This window comes from Salvelinus sp. IW2-2015, unplaced genomic scaffold (assembly GCF_002910315.2).
Source record: "Salvelinus sp. IW2-2015 unplaced genomic scaffold, ASM291031v2 Un_scaffold2090, whole genome shotgun sequence".
Lineage (NCBI taxonomy): Eukaryota > Metazoa > Chordata > Actinopteri > Salmoniformes > Salmonidae > Salvelinus > Salvelinus sp. IW2-2015.
In genome coordinates this window covers 50,770-56,450 of record NW_019943429.1, presented here as the reverse complement: position 1 = coordinate 56,450, position 5,681 = coordinate 50,770, and the positions used below count along the sequence as shown (strand labels likewise).

Below are 5,681 nucleotides of genomic sequence, written 5' to 3'. Positions count from 1 at the left end.
GGAAGAGAGGAGGGAGTGGAGAGAAGCGATAGGAGGGGAGTGGAAAGAGAAGAGAGAGGGAGTGGAGTGGAGAAGAGAGGAGAGGAGAGGAGGGAGAGGAGAGGAGAAGGAGGAGAGCGAGAGGAGAGAGAGGAGAAGAGAGGAGGGGAGTGGAAAAGGAGAAAGATAATGGCAGTGGTGGAGGTGAGGCAAGGAGGAGGGCAAAAAAAAGAGAGTAAGTCCCTTTTCCACTTGCTTCTTTCTCCTTGCTAGTTCATGGATAACCCATCTGAACTCATGTTCCTAAGTAGAACCATGGACCGCGGTCAGAGAAAACCTGGAAGACATTAGGGACCTGCATTAATAAGGGACATCACCTCCCAAGGCAGCTGGAAGACAACCCACACATCACTGTACACACACACACACACACCACACACACACACACACCACACCACACACACAACACACACACACACCACACACACACACACACACACACACACCACACACACACACACACAGACACACAGAGGAAGACAGCTGAGGATTCAGCAGAGGTATTCAGGAAATCAAGGAGAACTCCTGTGGGCGTTTAAAACAGTTCTCATTCTAGGGAACTTTCTATGGAATCAGACAAGTTCTCAAATTCGTAGAACTTCTAGGTGGAATTCAGGACAGTTCTCATTCAGAACTTCTATGGAATGTCATTTTATTCTTGAGATGTATTGGAACTGGAGTGGTTTTTGTACTAGTAGGTGTTCTTTAATTGGCAACATAGGAGGTAGGTGTTTTTGGTCGCAATAGAGGGTAGGGTTTTTTATTGGTCAACATAGGAGGGTAGTGTGTTTTTATTGGCTCAACATAGGAGGGGAGTGTGTTTTTTTATTGGTCAACAATAGGAGGTAGTGTGTTTTTTATTGGGTCTAACCAAGCGAGGGTAGGGTGTTTTTATTGGTCAACATAGGAGGTAGTGTGTTGTTATGGTCAACATAGGAGGGGAGTGTGTTTTTATTGGTCAACATAGTGAGGGTAGTATGTTTTTATTGTCATATGGAAGGTAGTGTGTTTTTATTGCGTCAACAGTAGAGGGTAGTGTGTTTTTATTGGTCCACAAGGAGGGTAGTGGTGTTTTTTATTGGTCAACATAGGGAGGGTAGTGTGTTTTTATTGGTCAACATAGGAGCGTATAGATGTTTTTTATTGGTCAACATAGGAGGGTAGTGTGTTTTTTATTGGTCAACATAGGAGGGTAGTGTGTTTTTATTGGTCACATAGGAGGTAGTGGTTTTTATTGTCAACATGGAGGGTAGTGTGTTTTTATTGGTCAACATAGGAGGGGTTAGTGATGTTTTTATTGGCGAACATAGGAGACAGGTAAGGTGTTTTTATTAGGTTCAACATAGGAGGTAGTGTGTTTTTATTGGTCAAACATAGGAGGTAGTGTGTTTTTATTGGTCAACATAGTGAGACAGGTAGTGTGTTTTTAATTGGGTCAACATAGAGGAGGTACGTGGTTTTTATTGGCGTCAACATAGAAAGGTAGTGTGTTTTTATTGGTTCAACATAGGAGGGTCTGTGTGTTTTATGGCAACATAGGAGGGTAGTTGCTGTTTTTATTGGTCAACGAGTAGTGTGTTTAGTCACTAGAGGGTAGTGTGTTTTATTGGTCAACATAGGAGGTAGTGTGTTTTTATTGGCAAAAACATAGGAAGGTTAGTGTGTTTTTTGAGGCAACCATAAGGAGAGGTCTGTTGTTTTTATTGGGTCAACATAGGAGGGTAGCTGTGGTTTTTATTGGTCAAACATAGAGGTAGTGGTTGTTTCATTGCTCAACATGAAGATTTTATTGGCCTAGGGTAGGTGTTGCATAGAGGGTTTTATGGTCAACTAGGGATTGTTATGGCCTAGGGTAGTGTGTTTTTATTGCGTCAACATAGGAGGGTAGTGTGTTTTTATTTCAACATAGGAGGTGGTAGTGTGTTTTATTGGTTCAACATAGGAGGTAGTGTGTTTGTGTGGTTGTTATTGGTCAAAAGGGAGGGTATTATGTTTTTTATTGGTCACAGAGGAGGGTAGTATAGTTTTTTTTGGTCACATGGGAGGGTAGTATAGTTTTTATTAATCACAGGGGAGGGTAGTATGGTTTTTATTGGTCACAGGGGAGGGTAGTATGGTTTTTATCGGTCTCAGGGGAGGGTAGTATGGTTTTTATTGGTCACAGGGGAGGGTAGTATGGTTTTTATTGGTCAAAAGGGAGGGTTATATGGTTTTTATTGGTCTCAGGGGAAGGTTGTGTGTTTTTCCCTGATTTCCATTCACTCTTTTACAGCTTATACTATATATTTTCTTCCATCCTAGACACATTTCCTCATCTGCCTGCATGCTCCTCCCCTATTTCAAGGTGTTTTTGTACTTCCCTTATGCACTACGCTTTCCATGTGCTAACTTTAACTATACCACAGGCCAGTATAGTCTACCAGTATAACTGTCTATCCTGCCCTCTATCCACCATTGTGACAATAGTGGTAGGTGGATCGTTTGTCCAGATCTGCAATATGCTCTCTAGCAATAATACCACACATAAAATCATTCAAATCTGCACCAAGTTTTAATATAACCGGAAAGACCAAGTGCATCATTGTGCATGAAAGAACAGTGAAGACATGAGACATTCAGCTCAAAAAGATCCCCTGTTGATCTTGTTGAGGGACAATACAATTATCCTACATAGCCTACAACACCCCAATGCAATGAATAATTACATTATTGTTTTCAAGTGAGTACAACATTCTACTCTAGGCTGTAAACTGCAGTGAAAATATCAGTTGAATAACAGCGCCAAAGCCCTGTGATTTGATTATTTAATTTAATTTATTCCATTTGGATCCGATATGGGTACACTCTGGACAGTTTATAAGGTCTAGAAAGACACAGAAGCAAGCCAGTCTGGCTGTATTTTAAGTTCTGACACTGAGATGAGCTCTCTGTTGTGGATGAACATTCTCCCATGTCATCCTAATAATGTGGCTACATTATTCAGGACAGTTTAACACACGCTCTCCTCCTCTCTGATCTGAGCGGCTATTCCTCGTGCACCTAGAACCCATCACGCTTCAATAGCCTATAGCCTAAATATTTGTAATTTTACTTTTAAAACGTATTAACTTTTATGTGTGGGATAAACACAATAAATCACAATGATTGAATCAATCTGATTAGGCTACTTCTGAAGTCTCCTGTAGGCTACCTCTGCACGTTCGTCCAAAATATAATTCCAGCATCCAAAATGTGCAGATTGTGGTGTTAAAATGTTGTATGTTGTATCACCTGAAGTCAGTGTGCGTTGCTTGTTGGTTGTGGTGCATTGGCCCAGCAAACTGTTGCTGGAGGATTCATTGCATATATATCATTATAAATACAGCATCAAAATGTTGATCATCTGATTTCCACCTGGCTTATCATTGTCTGCAGCCGGCTCTGATCATAGTGTAGGTCTAATGAAACAGGCAGGGAGAGTTAGCTCGTACCTGGTGGCCGTCAAACCCTGGCCTCAACCTTCTGACCCGTAGTGTTGCGTGCCATCAACTGTGCCACAAAAGCAAGTGGCAGAGTCGATATCCATGTTTATAAACACAGGGTCGCTATAGTTATTGTTATTTGTGATCATTGTTTGTGGTGTGCAATATTTTTGACAGTAGAAGGGGAGGGTCATGTGAAAATATTTTTCACATTGGGTCGGGGGGGGTGCTTTAAAAAAAAAACTCAAGTTGGACCAGCCCTCCTTGTCCCGTAACCCCCTTTGGTTTTTAGGTCTGTTATAGGCCTGTGAAACTGGAGGAGGGGAGGAGGGTAGGTGAAGGGAAGGAGGTCTGTTATAGGCCTGTGAAARTGGAGGAGGGGAGGAGGGTAGGTGAAGGGAAGGAGGTCTGTTATCCTAATTCCTTTTTCTAGGGAAGGGGCAAGCCATGAGGGTTCTTCAAATGAAGTGTGACACCTGGGCCTGCGTCCCAAATGGCACCCTTTCCCCTGTATAGTGCACTACAGCTCTGGTCAAAAGTGCACTAAAGGGAATAGGGTGCCAATTGGGATATAGTGTATAAAACACTGCTCTTCTGAGGCCTCAGAGAGGCCAGAGTGTGCTGATTGGTGCTGGGTGGGTAGAGAGCGGGTGGGTCTACAGTAGAATCCACTTATAGCCTACCTCACTCTTTCCTCTCATTCTGCTGAACCTCCTGGAGTCTTGGACTTCAGGCTTTGAAGGCGGTAGGGAGAGATCTAGTCCCGTAACTTTCACATTTCTTATCCCACCACCTTCCTCCGGCCCAAACCCCCTTTCCCTCCCCCTTCATCTTGTTCTATTCCGCTGGCTGGGAGGTCAGACAGAGCATGTCTTTCCTTTCCCCTATTGCCCCTGCTAATGAGGCCTAACCCTCCCCCTGCTAATGAGGCCTAACCCTCCCCCTGCTAATGAGGCCTAACCATCCCCCTGCTAATGAGGCCTAACCCTCCCCCTGCTAATGAGGCCTAACCCTCTCCTCTCTCCAACTTTCTTGCCCCTCTCTCCCCTCTCCTCTCCCCTCCTAACACAACCTTTATCTAGCTCTGTACATGCCTATAGCAAATCCCTTACCTAGCTCTGTAAATACCTCTAACACATTCCTTATCTAGCTCTGTACATACCTATAGTACAACCCTTACCGAGCTCTGTACATACCTGAAAAACAGTCCTTACCTAGCTCTGTACATACCTATAGCACAGCCCTTACCAAGCTCTGTACATATCTCTTACACAGTCCTTACCTAGCTCTGTACATACCTCTAACGCAGTCCTTACCTTGCTCTGTACATACCTATAGCACAGCCCTTATCTAGCTCTGGAAATACCTATAGCACAGCCCTAATCTTGCTCTGTACATACCTATAGCACAGCCTTTATCTAGCTCTGTACATACCTATGGCACAGCCCTTATGTAGCTCTGGAAATACATAGAGCACAGCCCTTATCTAGCTCTGTACATACCTATAGCACAGCCTTTATCTAGCTCTGGAAATACCTATAGCACAGCCCTTATCTAGCGCTGTACATATCTATAGCACAGCCCTTATCTAGCTCTGGAAATACATAGAGCACAGCCCTTATCTAGCTCTGTACATACCTCTAACACAGTCATTACCAAGCTCTTGCACATACCAATAGCACAGCCCTTACCTATCTCTGTACATATCTATAGCACAGCCCTAATCTAGCTCTGTACATACCTATAGCACAGCACTTATTCAAGCTCTGTACATACCTCTATACAAAGTCCTTTTCTAGCTCTGTACTACCTATAGCACAGTCCTTACATATCTCTGTATATACTTCTACAGCAGGTCCTTACCTAGGCTCTGTACATACCTCTAACACAGTGAGCTTACCTAGCTCTGTACATACCTCTAACACATCATTTACAAGCTCTGTATATACCCTTAGCCACCCCTTATCTAGCTCTGTGCATAACTATTAGCACAGCCCTAATCTAGCTCTGTACATACCTATAGCACAGCACTTACCAAGCTCTGTACATACCTCTAACAAAGTCCTTGTCTAGCTCTGTACATACCTACAGCACAGTTCCTTTCATTAGTCTCATGTATATACTTCTAACACAGTCCTTACCTAGCTCTGTACATACCTCTAACACATTGCCTTACCTAGC

General features: G+C 43.3%; 1 protein-coding gene across 1 annotated transcript in view; it reads left to right on the top strand.

Annotated features, from left to right (window-relative positions):
• Positions 1 to 5,681, top strand: part of LOC112072924 (glypican-3-like) — a gene marked incomplete at its 3' end in the record, with an annotated part of 124,166 nt that overhangs the window by 72,557 nt on the left and 45,928 nt on the right.